Source organism: Paramisgurnus dabryanus, chromosome 8 (genome assembly GCF_030506205.2).
Source record: "Paramisgurnus dabryanus chromosome 8, PD_genome_1.1, whole genome shotgun sequence".
Classification (NCBI taxonomy): domain Eukaryota; kingdom Metazoa; phylum Chordata; class Actinopteri; order Cypriniformes; family Cobitidae; genus Paramisgurnus; species Paramisgurnus dabryanus.
Window position 1 is genome coordinate 34,786,845 of NC_133344.1, and position 15,538 is coordinate 34,802,382.

Sequence of the window (15,538 nt, forward strand, 5' to 3'; positions counted from 1 at the left end):
ACAGTAATTCTAACCCCAACCCCAAGCAGCAATGGTAAGAAAATAGGAAAAAAAACTAAGAGAAAACAATACATAAGATGAAACGAAATAGAAAGTCATGCAACGGACACGAAAAACTATTATACAAATGTGTGTGTGACACGAAAAAGACATTCGTGATCAAGGCACGAAAATAAGCTGAATTTCGTGTCATGGACATGAATAAATGAATAAAAATTTTCGTCACTATAACACAAGTTTCCGTGAGATCAGTCTGGACTTTTAATAATGCAAAATGAATGTAAACATAAACAATTCATATTTGATACAGTGTTGCTATAGTATCGTATAATTTCATGGCCTGTGACTAAGACATAAGTTGAATGCCTTATTAACCAAAGATTTAAAATATAATCATTTACAAAATATGAACTGTGCTGATCGCACCTTTATCTTGTATATACTGCCTCCAATATTATATCTGAAATAATTATTAAATCAGGTAACAGTGCAAATTCTGCTAAATAAATTTGCACGACAAAATTACCTTGATGTGCGGTTCTGAGTGCCAAGTTGTTAAGTATGTGTTACATTTAATAAATCACCACAATTTGACTTTTTAGGATAAGTACGATACAAGTGTTTGTGCTAAAACACTGTGCTAAAAGTGTCAGAACAGTTTACCAAATTGGTCCCAGTGTGAGCAAAGCATGTGATTTGCTTTTTCCAGAGAGGAGCTCAAATCGCATCGATTGTGAAGTGTCTGTTAAAAGTGTGAATTGAGTCAGCTCGCACAGAGTAAACATTAAGCTAACCACAAATGTGTTTTTGGGGTGTGGCCGGGTGATATATGTGGTTTACAGGGACATGAATAGTATATAATGGCATGTTTATAATGCAAACTAAACATACTAAATGGTCATTTTTCATAAATTCACTAATTTAAAAGGATAAGTTCACTGTATGTGCTTGACTGACTGTAATTGTGGTTGTTTTGGAACAAGAGGAAAGATACCAGAGATTTTTAAAAAAATAAAATAGATGCATTTTAAACTAGGGCTGTGCCAATACCACTTTTTTATGTCTGATCCCGATGTCGATACCGATCCAATACCATCTCTATCGCCATTTTAATCTATTAAGCTGCACATTTGTTAGTCATACGAAAAGCTTAAACAGAACTCAAACATTTTACTGTGAAACAAATGACTGCAAATTCAGGACTTAATGAAACATTGTGCAATACTGCTGCTTCATTTCTATTTAAATGTTTCATACAAACTAGTAGCAACATTTTTAGTTGGTCAGCACACAAAAAATTCAAAATGAAATTTAAGGTGTAACTTTGGACAATTTAAAGTGAAACTTTGTGCAATTTTATGTTGCTCAGCAAGTCGTGATTTACGGCAAGTGGCCATAACAGTTTAGTATTGGATCAGATTGTACTTCCCAACTTCTACAATAATCGATCCGGTCATTCCCGCTAATACCGGACTTATATCGATACGGAATATCGCATCGGCCCACCCCTTTTTTTAAACCAATAAATATCATCAATAAAATAATATAGTTAGGGTTCAATGGCTTGTACACTTTTAGAACAGATGTGTTAAAACAACATAATCAGTTTAGGGACAACACACTAAATGCATTGTCCCAGAATACACACATCTCTATGTTATTATTGGAACAACACATTTTGTTAAACACAAAATCAACACAAAATGACACATAATGTGTTCAATAGCATATCACAAAAATGTGTAAAAATGTACACATCCTTTATGGGGCGTATACACCAAACGCAAATTCTACGTTTTGTGCGAGTAGATTATATTGTCGCTGCCCGATGAAACTCACGTATGTCCAAAACGGTTACTTTTCAGGAAGTGAAAAAAACACAGTATTTCAAAAGCAGTTGAATGTAGCGTTGTCATACTTGGTACGGCATCTTTACATGTAACCATATTCTTGCCAGTGTAATGATATAATCCATATTTGACCAAAATTGAGTTTAAATGGACATACGTGCATATTTTACAGAAACGGTGGTCGATACGCGTTCTTCCGATCATTAATTAGAATGGCCAAGTCGCGTTTCATATTGACAGATGAATACGCTCAGTTTATTAAATAGCCTACGTCTTAGTTTATTAAATACGCTTAGTTTATTTAATATTAATTATACATTTATTAAATGTCTCTTGCAAACTATGAAGGGACAATGAATCAATACACTGACATGGCAATGCTAGACAGATACTTTGTTTGCACAGTTCTACTGTAATTTTGTCACTCCTAGACGTACGTCTGACGTCAGAGGGAAACGTTTACCTCGATGAAGGAAAGTCATTGTCTCACCAGGCTATGTTCATTCGACTATCCAGTGCTGAGCTTCGATGAAACTTCACGAGACCGGCGAGATGCTTCCACAAGGCGGGAGATACGCAGTGTGATTGACAGCTTTGACACCAAAATAATATACGTGAGAATCAGATGACGTGATTTCACAACTTTTCATTGGCCATTTAGATATGTGAAGAATACTGTATACGGAAATGAACCTGGACATTTAATCCCGTCGAAAAATCTCGAAAATCGGCAAAATGGACATACGTGGTTTTCATCGGACAGCAACGATATACAAAGTCAATGCTAAGATGAGAATAAACTCAAAACTGCGAATAATGAGATACGAGCTCCGCGACTGCAACAAAAGCATGCGCTATTCGCATAAAATGCATCATCGTTCAAGTTGAAAAAATTCAACTCAAGCGAAAAATTTATATGACACGAAGTTAAATCCCGCGAGTAATCTAGAATGAGAAACGCGATGTTTCGCATTTGGTGTGTTAGGGGCCCATCACACAGAACGTGTTTATGGCAGTGGCAGGCACCTTTTTTGAATGTATTTCTATAAGCAGTGAGCGTTATGCGCGCTGTTTATCCGCGCCGAACGCCTTGAGTTTTGGCCGCCTCCAACGTCATGCGTTTTAGAAGGAGCGCTCTGAGCAGAAAAGCGCCCGACGTCATTCGCGTTCTTCTATTGTCTAATCGAATAAGGGGAGAGGCGGACCTTCACTTGTGGTGCTTGGAACAACCGGAGACTGCACTTACTCACGGTCTCCTGTGTGGTCTCTCAAACAAGGTCGGAGCTCTACTTCACTTTCTACTTCACTAAAATTTTACAGTGGTTGCTTAGCAACATAAAAAGCCATGCACTGACAAAAAAGGCAGTGCTGCGCTCCTTGGGTTTCCAAGCGTTTAAAACGCGTTTGGTGTGATCAGTGGCCTAGATTGCATTTCTATCTGTTCTTTACACATAACCTGATTTTACGAGAAAACACAAACTTTTTAACATAAACATTTTACGAGGTTTGCAATTTTTTATGAATTTGTAAAATGCAAATTGTACAGAAATGTACGATTATTAAAAAAAAGCACAAATTAATCCCCATCCAGAACCACACTGTCACTGATGCAAAAGCAGATAATACTAAAATGGGCAAATGAGATCGTACGAATTTAATTGAATAGTCACCTCGTAAAATACATATTGGGATTTTGTTTGTAACGTGAGGCTAAAAATAACTTTTAAGGTATTTTCTTATTGTTTCAGAGATTGACAGCCCCAGCCTTCATCCACTTGCACTGTATGTGTACATATTTTGGTTTATGGTTAAAAACACATTATTTTCCACATACTGTATAGATCTCTTCCTGCATGGATTTGAAAAGCCCTGTGTCCCGGATTGGCCAGCAAATCTGTGCTTTGTGATTGGCCTGAATACCTCTGACGTCAGCCGGAAATGTGACGCTCCTTACCATGTTTAAAAGATTCGGGTTGCTAACATGAGTTAACTTACAGGCTGAGTCTGAAGTGGGAGGAATTATGATAATGTCGGTCTTGTCTACATCACCAATCCCAGGAAGAAAACTGTTGCCTACAATCCGTGTGTTTGTTGTAGTCCAAGAAAAGAGATTTACGTTGGACACAATAACTCGCATCATCGTTTACTTTGGGGTTTGTAGCTTTTGCATATCGTTAACATGTACTAATACACACTTATACACCAAAGGAAATATAAAATCATGAATCGGACAATAGGTGCTCATTAAAACCTTATAGTGGCTCCTGAGAGAGGTCTTGTTTTGAGGTAGAAATGGTACCAATTTAAAAAAATTAAATAAAAACGTACAGATTGTACCATTGTAACTTGTCATAAACTAGTTATCAGGCAACAACATACTTTACAAGGCCTCTAAACAAGACAATTACGTAGTGTCAAATATTTCAGGAATTTAAAAATTGCCAAATGTTATTGCACTTGAGACTAAACATACATAAATAATGTGTCTTCTGCATGTCAAAGAGACTTCAGAGAGGTGTGTGTATGGGTGGTATTCCTGGTCCGGTCATGATGTTCAAATTGTATCTGAACTCCATCAGAGTGCTCGCACGTAAACCTAACGGACTGCTCTCAGTGCAGTCTTATCTTATCACACTTACAGCTCTCCTCCTGGGGCCAGGATTGAGAATAGCCAGAGCACCGAACACACACAAAACACACACAGTCATTGTGTCCAATACACAAATCTCAAGCGTCTCACACCGCTGTATCTTTGTGCTTGGTCAGGGGTGTGAGAGAGTTGTTTTTTGTCGATTTGTGACCCTGTCTGTGAAATCCAGGCTAAAGTCTCATCATCTAATAATGAGATTTGGAGCATCAAAGTTTGACTTCAATCATTGATTTCAGTCATTGACATGACTTTACTCAGTCAATATTAAAGATGTCGAGATTATACAATGATCTTTACTTTATGTAGGATGAATTTACAAAACAGAAAGTCACATAAAATGACTGTAGCTGGGTTTTTCGAGTCACAAATATGTGAGGGTCACATTTTTAAACACATACAAATAGAAAAAAAGAGATATGTAAAAAACGGTGAGTAAAACATGAAAGAAGTTGTCATACTTTGAAGTCCTTGTAAATCACCCTTATCATATGAGGAAAAAGCAAATATTGAGAGGCCGCTTACACAAGTTTTAATGCGGTTTGGCTGTTTTTTGGGTCCTGAAAACACAAACTCTGGGTTTCAAAGTGCACGTTTTTGATAACGATGCCTCGTCGTCTCTGTGTAAACTACGTAAATGCCAATCTGTGATAACGGTGACGTCGTAACTATGTGGTAATTCAGTCTACATACGCAAATACAACCAAAACAACAATGGTGGCCTACAGGACTGTATCTGTGCTGCTTAAGATACTGAGTTTATTAACGCTTTTCCAACAATGTTTACAAAATGTTGCCATTTTATAGTCCATGGTCACTTAGTAGCAGTGACGGCTCGTGACCGCTTATCCAAGGGGCGCTAATTCAAAATAAGTGTTCGGAGTGTCGTTTGTTGCCTGCGTTTTCAAAAGATGTGTTTATTGCGTCATGTGAACCATGTGTAACACGTGTTTTATCAAAATAAGTGCTTGCTGCCCACATGTCAAAACCGTTTATGATAAAAGAGACGCTCACGTTCACAAAATACACAAGGTAAACTCTGATACGCATGAGATTATGAGAGTATCTGGCAAACGCGAGCGTCTCTTTAATCATAAATCCTTTAGATGCGTCTGCAGCATACACTTATTTTGACAAGACATGTGATGCACACAGGATCTCTCGATGCGCAAAACACATACTATGAAAAAAGGAACCACACACATGATGGGCTACATACATGTTGTGACGAACTTCGCATCAAGCGCCCTCAAAAAAAGAAGTCACCGGCCGCCACTGCTTACTAGCTCATCAACGTCCACCAACACACACTAACTGCTATAGTCTTATAAAAGTATGTGTTTATTTTTTAATGTTTTGTGTTACGCTCATATGCTGCGTTTACACCAGCCGTGGTAGAGGCGGCAGGCGCTGGTGATTTACATGTTAAGTCAATGCAAAGATGCTATTACACGCGATGGCGTGTTTCGCGTGAATTGATCGTTGCCGCGGTAAACGCGCAAGTTGAAAAATCTGAACTTAGGCAGATTTTCCGCACCGCGTTAACCAATCAGGATCTTGCTGTAGTAGTGACCTGATTACAGGAAGCAAGCGGAGTGCTGGAGTCTCCGCAGAGTCGCAGAAGCCCCTCCCATGATGCGAATTTCCATGTGAATTTAGCAAGTGAACTCAAATGTTCAAGCGTCCAACTACGCGTGAATAGCGCGTTTTTGCCGCCCCTACCACGGCTGGTGTAAACGCAACAGTAGAACGAATGTGTTAAAAACACACATTAAGTGTTGATTTTGGGACAACACCATTAAATGTGTTGTCCTTAAAGGTGCTCTAAGCGAATTCACGCGTTTTAGGCCATAAAACATGTTTTGTTTCATACAGTAAACATCTCCTCACTATCTGCTAGCTGCCTGTCCTCTGAACACACTGTAAAAAAATGCAGTCTCTGTAGACAGCCCAGGCTCCACAAACTGCAACAAAAACAAAATGGTCAAACCTACAACCACGAAACATAACAAACGTGTTCCAGCCAATAAACAACAAGAAGGATTTGGGAATGGGGGTTGGGCGCGTTCATGACTCGTTCAGAAAGCACGGAAGGGAGGGGGAGGAGTTAGCTACGCTCCGTTTTGTTTGAACGTCAACAAGAAGGGACATCAAACAGATTTGCCTAGAGCGCCTTTAACTAGACATAACATGTGTTGTTTTAACACATTCGATTTAAGATTGTAGATGCTTTTGCTGTGTTGATTGTTTGTATTTATCGCTCTGTAGAAGGAAATGTAGTGTATTGCTTCTTTACATGGTAACATCGCCATCTACTGTCCTGGCACACGCAATACAGCTTTTTTTAAAGCGCCACTATTTTCTTTTCACGTTTTTACGTTTCATTTGGTGTGTAAGTGTGTATTAGTACATGTTAATGATATGCAAAAGGTACAAACCCTAAAGGTAATAATGATGCGAGTTATCATCTCCAACATAAATCTCTTTTCTTTTACAACAAACACACGCATTGTAGGCAACAGTTTACTTCCTGGGATTGGTGATGTAGACAAGACCGACATTATCATAATTCCTCCCGCTTCGGACTCTCAGCCTGTAAGTTAACTCCTGATAGCATTGCATTGTGAGCGAATCTTTCAAACATGGTAAGGAGCGTCACATTTCCTGCTAACGTCAGAGGTATGCAGGCCAATCACAACGTACAGATTAGCTGCCAATCAGGGACACAGTGCTTTTCAAATCGATGAATTTTGTACAAAATCCGTGCGTTTCAGGAAAGCAGGGAAATCTGGAGCTACAAAAATGTACAGTATGTGGAAAATAATGAACACATTGTATTATAACAAATACACAAAATATTGTTGTTTTCTAGCAATGAAAAAGGTGCCGTTTAAGCCATCTAATTACTGAGAGTATCAGAAGCTTTTTCTGAGAAAAACTGCAACTTTCTTCCGCTGGTGAAAGTGTGAGTAAAGGTTGTGTGCAGAATTGGCATGTGTGTTTTTCAGCTGCGGTATCTGTGCAGGATGTGAATTAGAATAAAACTCAGTCATGCATACAGTGCTGACCTGTGTGTTATTTAGTAATTTAGGGCTTAATTCAATTTGTCCTCATAAAATCTCCTCCTTTGTGTTGTGTTGTGCTATGCCTGTGTGGATTAGCAGCAGCATTTCTTTAGAAAAGCCACAAATAAAGCCCACAGGAAGACAGTCAATGGAAATTAACTTTATCTTGTTTATTAAAATATCATATGAAACTACTAGTTTCTCACGTTGGTTACTAATGTGCGTGACTCATTTTTGCATACTTTAGTAAGATGTCAGAAGAACTCACTTTCTCAAACTCCTCCTCTCCCACAGAGTTATCATTTCAATAAGAAGCATTTAGGGTAAGAAAGGGAGGAAAGCATAAACCGAGCTGTCATACAATCCAGGCTTCTCGAAACCACAAACAAGTCTTATCAAAGCACAAGGGAGGATCTCTATCAGCGTTGCCTTGCATAACACAATTCAAGAATTACAACAAACAGCCAGTGCAGTGTCAGTAACACACATTCATATGCCTTAACCTGTATTATGCATTACATCATACTGACTTAAACATGCAGGTGGAAAAATTCAAACTCGTAAAAGCGTACTGTATGTAACATGCTAAAAATAATTCAAAACAGCTGATAACCAACTGATAACCAACATCCTGTCAGAATGTGGTTGGTGGGGTCTTGATTCATTTTCTACAGCTGCCAGGTTGTTTTAGCCCATGGTTGGGTAAAATATCAGACATCCCACCCTGCAAAAGCTCATTTCAATAGCCCACCCCAAAAAAGACAACTATAATCATTTATATTTTAATGTAAATTGTTACATATTATGTTGTGTTATGTTTAGACACCACATTGTAAATGAACTACAATGAACTACAGTGGTACACGGAAGTGAAGAGCGAGAGAGAAAGTGGTCGACTGTAACTTGTTACTTTTGTCGCTTGTCTCCTCAGACTAAACCGTAGACTGACCTCTTTAACATGCACGTTCTCAAATAATTGATTTTCGAGATGTTTTATATCAGTTGCGGGCATCAGGGAGCCGCTATCAATATGCAAGAGACAAAGAGCATCCAGGAGAGGTAGGATGTCTGAAATATGGACTCATCCTTTGTTTTAGATTAACCAAGAAAATGTCAATTTTCGACCCAACCATGGGTTAAAACAACTCAACATTTTAAGTAATGTAGTTCTAGGTTTGTTGATGGCATTACAGTAGCATGAACTTAACAATATTGCGCTGCTTACCAATTAAATGGACATGAAAGATTGAACTGAGCTGAAATAACTCAATTCTGAGAGTTACACACTCCCAAAATGTTGGGGTTATTTTCAACCCAACGTTGGGTAAACATCACTCAAGGACAAACAGCAAACACGCCACTTCAACACAGTACTAATCTCACCTGGTTTAAGCTTGCTAATTGACTTTTTCAAGATTTAATTATATAAATCAAATACAACATCAAATCATTGCAATTACTCATCAAATTATTCTTACGTTTAAAAAAAATGTTACGCTTTCAAACATAAGTGGAAAGGCGAGTATTTTACGTTTAAGCTCCCAGTCTTGTTGCAACATGTTTTTGATGCATGTCTGAGGAGTGTTACCTATCTCCGAATGTTACTCACTCTCGTGCTGAAATCTTTTCCACAAAAACCTCCCACTTCACTTCCATGGAAATTCCCACCGTTAACTGACATCAGGAACTTCCTGCGCTCCTCAAGTGTATTTAACTTTGCGTATCGGTTGAGTAACTCATCATCAACTCCAACCCAAAATATTTTCGCTTCGACTTAAACCAGCTATAGCATCTTTGTTTTTATATATACAGTAGCGTATTATTAAAGCAAACATTCATATTGTATTTTGCTTCTAGCTTAGTGGTAGAGCATTGTGTTAGCAGTGGATATGCACCTTTCTTCGTAGCATTGAATGTTCTGCCTGTCTTTGAATATTTGGGGAACATAACTTCCAGATTCTCTAAGAGGGTGGATGCAGACGTTATGAACATTAGTGATTGACTAAAGAGCGTGTGCAGGCTGGTAGTTGACATGAGTCACCTGAGAGAACCTGATCAGGGCATGGGCTATCCATCACGTTTGTCAGAGTAGCTTCAGGCTATGGGACATCTTACTTTAACATCAATGACGGTCTTCTGAGACAGTCAAAATATGTTCGTTTACAGTCGTGGTGAGGAATGTCTACAATGCCTCAGGAGAATCATCTATACTGACGCGTGTCTACTGCTGTAATGCACGTCTATTCATTGCAAATTGAGCAAGGATCTACGGTAAATGTATATGTACTGTATATAAGTACTTTACAGTAAGCAGTGGTTTGGACATACTGTGCCCAGGTCAAGACTGGGGTAAGATGAATGAATGCATTTGTGATCCTGTCTGTCTCAATGCATTTTATGGTATAGTAACAAAATATTTGATTTATTTATTATTTAAAAATCATGATTTTTCACTTTTTTGTGTTTGTGTATAATTGAGCACAAATATTTTTTTTGCGCCACTTAGCACGGATTTCTATATAATGTTTTTTGTGTCCTTAAGCACGTCTTTCTTTTTCATGTCATTTTATATATTGGTTTCTCATTTTTTTCTATATTTTACCATTGTAAGTTGGTTTTACAATTAGCGACAAAGGTTTTAAAATGGACTAAAAATTAGGGCTGTCAAAAGATTAATCGCGATTAATCACATACAAAATAAAAGTGCATTTGTGCATAATATATGTGTGTGTGTGCTGTGTGCAATTATTTTGTGTATATATAAATACACACACATGCATGTATGTATTTAAGAAACATTTACATGTATATTTATATATATATTTACATTTTGATATATTTTATATAAATAGTGCTGGGCAAAGATTAATCGTGATTAATCGCATACAAAATAAAAGTGCATTTGTGCATAATATATGTGTGTGTGCTGTGTGTAATTATTTTGTGTATATATAAAGACACACACATGCATGTATGTATTTAAGAAACATTTACATGTATATTTATATATATATTTACATTTTGATATATTTTATATAAATAGTGCTGGGCAAAGATTAATCGTGATTAATCGCATACAAAATAAAAGTCCATTTTGTGCATAATATATATATGTGAATATGTATATCTGTCTCTGTGTAATAATTATTTATAAACACAGACACATACATATATACATTTCAGAACATTTTTATTTATATATCCATTTTTTGTTTATATATAGAATATATAAAAATATAAATATATATATATATACAGATGTAAATGTTTCTTAAATACATACATAAATGTGTGTTTATTTATTGTTATATAATAATTACACACAGCACACACTCATATCTTATGCAAAAAATCACTTTTATTTTGTATGCGATTATATATATTTGTTTTTCTTAAATTAAATTTGTGTATTTATATATAAATAATGATTGCATACATTTTTTATTAAATTTGTACAAATGTACAAACACAAACATTTATTATGTATGCAATTAATCGAGATTTATTTTTTGACAGCCCTATTAAAAATTGAAAAAAAAAATTGAAAAACCTAACAATACATAAAATTAAATGAAAAAGAAATTTGTGCTGAGTGACCCGGAAAAGACATTCGTGCACAATGACCAAAAAAATAGGAAAATCGTGTCCATGAATACGAAAAAATAAATCAAATATTTTATGACTATACCACCACATGTCTTGAGGTGGGGTTGGTCTGCAAGATCCAGGCTAAAGTCTCATGATCTAAATATGAGATTTAAAGCATTAAAGTTTGAATTCACATTACTATCAAGGTTATATATTCACACAATGATCTTTACATTATGGATGATTTTATGTACATTTTAAATCACAAAAATGACTTTATATGGGTTTTCACTAACTGGGTCATATTTTAATTAAAATATTTATGAACTTTATGCAGAATTTCCCCCAGTAAACGTTTTCAAGATAAAAATCTAATGGAAACTTTTCTTTCTATTTAGCCGTTACAGATAAGAACAGCCGGGGAGGGACGTTTCCCTCAAATTATCTCTGTAATAAACCAAAACCAAATAAACAGTTGTATACACAAATCCTGTGAAATTAACTCACAAACTGCCTTTTCATTATCTCGTAAAAGTGTTTACATGCTGTGGCGTAAAAGTTAACTACGGGTTGGAATAGAGAGAAGTTAACCTTTCGAACCAGACACCAATGGCTCAGGAAAGATACATCAGTGTCTAAACATTCATGAAGTCAAGTTGTGAATCTGTGTCTGGAGGATTTCGTGACTGTACTGTGATTCAGCTCATCCGGAGCAAAGGTGACGTGATATTCTGGGTCCTCTGGATAACCTACACAAAACACACGCACACATCACATATCACAAAGACACAATGGGTTTAACTGACTGTCCTGCTTTAATTTTTTAATGACATTTAGAGATCAGCAATGTCTCAACAGTAGCTGGCGCCAGTATATCTGTGTGTGTGTGTGTGTGTGTGTGTGTGTGTGTGTGTGTGTGTGTGTGTGTGTGTGTGTGTGTGTGTGTGTGTGTGTGTGTGTGTGTGTGTGTGTGTGTGTGTGTGTGTGTGTGTGTGTGTGAAGATTTTAAGCACGATTTGCACCCTAAGCGCTTGAAAGGGGGCGTGGCCTTAGGAATAATTAGGAATAATCACAGCTCTTTGCCTCTAACTCAATGTATTTCAATGGCTCACTATGAGCTTTCAGTCACTAACTGAAGTCTCCATGAATCACTTGACGGCCGAGCTTTTTGGACTTCTGCTGGCTCTGGCTGAAACAAGACAGCCACAAAGATGACATGAAAGAGGAGTATTGAGAAAGAATATTGACTATGGCAACAGTAAAAGTGCTTTTACAATGTGGTATGCAAGACCTACCACATCATTATTTTGTTTTTTCAGGTCACATTTGATCTCGCATTTCTGTGAGATTTCACATCACTTTGAAAGCGCTACCACAGTCATCACGTGTGTGGTCTCGCGGTCTGGTTGAATCATCCAGTGTTTGCGTTCGTAGGATTATGTTGTGTCCCTATGTCTGTGGCTATCACTTAACATGTAAAAATCATCCAGTGTGTCCCCGGCCTTAGTGTTATTATTACTCAAAGAAGAGTCAGTGATGATAGTGAGGAGTGGGGGTGTTTTGTCAGAAATGCATCATATTTTATTTTCAGTCTCTCTGTAAAATTTGCATCCAACTGTGTCATGTTTGAAAAACAAATCGCAGTAAAATTAAGTAAAAAAAGCCTGTGCTTTCCTAATTTTATACTAGGATCCCAAAAAAAGAAATGCACAGACACTATAATCCTTGGAAACTATTGTTTTGTTGTCTCACCTCTACCTCTGATGTAGAAGTAGGCATTGATCTTTTCACCTCGCACTATGACATCATACTGAGATAAAATCTGATAGGCTATGAAGCGTTTAGGCGGTTTGGTTTCAATAAAAGCTGTTTTTGGACTAACAAAGATGTTTTGAGTTGTGAACCTCACAAGATGTTTTTATAAGTAAAAGATAATGTATATGCAGCAGGCCCCGACATGTGAACAGGTGGATCAAAGAGGCTTATTTTGCAATACCTGCTGTCTGTACATTATCCCGCTTATTACACGACTACTTACCTCATAAGTAAGGTAAGGAGCATTAAAATTGACAACATAACATACTAATTGGTTTAATTATTTGTAAATATAATGTCATGCAGTGAAAAAGTCTTACAACACATTTAATGTTCATGCTACCATTAGATTTGTTGTTTTTGCAGTTATAGTGATGATCATATGTAATTATTTCTCAGTCTCTTTATTAGAATACAACCAGGAAATGTGTATTAAAAACAGTAAAAGTATAAGTTGAAGTGTCAAGTATTTAGGGTAAAGTCCCCTTCCACGTGAGCAATAGCAGGCAGTTGCAGGATCTCTTAAACCTACATGAAATTAAATCCTAATTTCTAATTCTAATCGAATGACTTCAGCACTTCAGTCTCCTCAAAAAAGCTCAAGATGTGTTTCGTGCCAAGAGAGGTCACACTAAATACTGACTGATGCCTGAAGAAGATATTTAGTTCGGAAAATTGTTTTGTTTTTAATTTTGTGTACATATTTCCTGTATTTTCTGTTTGTATTTTAAAAAAAACTTATTTAAAACTTGGCTAAAACAACAAAGCTGGTGATGGTGGCCTAATGCTGCGTTCAGACCAGCCGCGGTAGAGACGTCAAACGCGAGTGATTTTAATGTTAAGCCTAGTGTAAAGACGCGTTGGCACGCGTCCGGAGGTCTCGCGGTGCGAATAAGGCGTTTAGCGCGGCGTGGTAGACGTGATTCCACCTCATTCATGTGTCTAGTTCACGAGAGTTGAAACATTTTAACTTGGTGGAAAAACGGGCCGCGTTAACCAATCAGGAGCTTGTTCTAGTAGTGACGTGATTACAGGAAGCGAGCGGGGGCGCAGAAGCCCCTCCCATGATGCAACTTTCTGCGTGAATGTCTCGATGACTAGAATTTCATGCACGGCTTTCATGCGCGAATGAAGCGAGTAAACTCATGCTGCGTTCAGACCAGCCACGGTAGAGGCATCAAGCGCGAGTGATTTCAATGTTAAGTTAATGTAATGATGCGTTGGCGCGCGTCTGGGGGTCTCGCGGTGCGAATGAGCCATGATTCCGCCTGAATGAAGCATAATTCCCATGAATGAGACGTCTAGTTCGCGCGAATGGTGCGAATTGAGCATTGCCACGGAAAACGCACAAGTTGAAAAATTTGAACTTTGGCGGAAAAAACGCGCCGCGTTAACCAATCAGGAGCTTGCTCTAGTATTGACGTGATTACTAGGGCTGGGCAAAAAAATCTATTTTTCGATTAATCGTTTTTTTTAAACGTGGTCAATTTAGAATATTTTTTTTCATATTTGTTTCTGCAAACATTGAAAATAAGATTAACGTTAATCAAATTACTAGTCTTCTTAACTAGATGTCACCCTCTTTTTTGCCTTGGGCGATGTTAGCAAGGAGCCTGTCATATTTCATTCAGTGCTTAAAATGGCGGTTTCAGGTGCTTCATCGACGTTGATGCCACCTTCACATTAAAAGTAAGAGGTATGGAAGCATTTTAGATTTCGCAAGCAAGATGACAACGATAGCGTTGTGGCTTTTAATTTCTTTTTATTAATTACCCACTTGTAAACTTGTGTTCACGGGTATTTTTTATTAATATAGTATTTGTATTAAATCTATATTCATTGAGTTGAATCGAGAATCGAGTATAAAAACCGACCCGAGAACCGCAATCGAAAATTGAATCGAGAATTAAAAGCAAATTAATTTTATAGCTTTTGAATCGAAATTGAATCGATCTGGAACATCTGAATCGATACCCAGCCCTAGTGATTACAGGAAGTGAGCGAAGTTGCAGAAGCCATGACACAAATTTCCATGTGAATGTCTCGATGCCTAGAATTTAACACCCGCCTTTCACATGCGAATGAAGTGAGTAAACTCAAAATGTTGAAGCGGCAAACTAGACACGGTAGACGCGACTTTGATGCCTCAAACGCAGCTGATGTGAACCCAAGTCAAAATGTTCAAGCGTCCAACTACGAGTGGTAGATGCGAATTTGACGCCGCAAATGCGTTTGGTGTGTATGTAGCATTATGCTGTGCATCGCGTTATTCACTCTAGATTACTCGTGGGTTTTATGAGAATTTTTTGCTCGAATTGAACATTTTCAACTTGGGCGAAGACGCGTTCGAAGCGAATAGCGTGTGTTTTCGCAGCAAATGCGCCGCCTATAGCATCATTCGCATCGCCCCACGCAAGGTCGCGTCTGATCACACGTTTGCGTTGACTTTGTATGCAACTACTCGCGCAAAACGTTGAACTCGCATCTGGTGTGAACCCACAGTAAGACATTTGCACAGTACTGTACATGTTATTAAAAGACATTTATATTTAATTTTGTGTAATATTAAATCG

At 37.5% G+C, this 15,538-nt stretch overlaps 1 protein-coding gene across 2 annotated transcripts in view; it reads right to left on the reverse strand.

The window, feature by feature from the left end:
* The window catches only part of nek3 (NIMA related kinase 3), a 49,707-nt gene that overhangs the window by 14,159 nt on the left and 20,010 nt on the right, over nucleotides 1-15,538 (reverse strand). Inside the window, exon 14 of one of the 2 annotated variants that reach the window (XM_065281648.2) lies at nucleotides 11,072-11,899. The exons of the other annotated variant lie outside the window; for it this stretch is intronic. The gene's annotated coding sequence lies outside the window, so the exon portion shown is untranslated. Of the gene's footprint in view, nucleotides 1-11,071; nucleotides 11,900-15,538 lie in introns of those variants that run through there. 2 annotated transcript variants of the gene reach the window in all.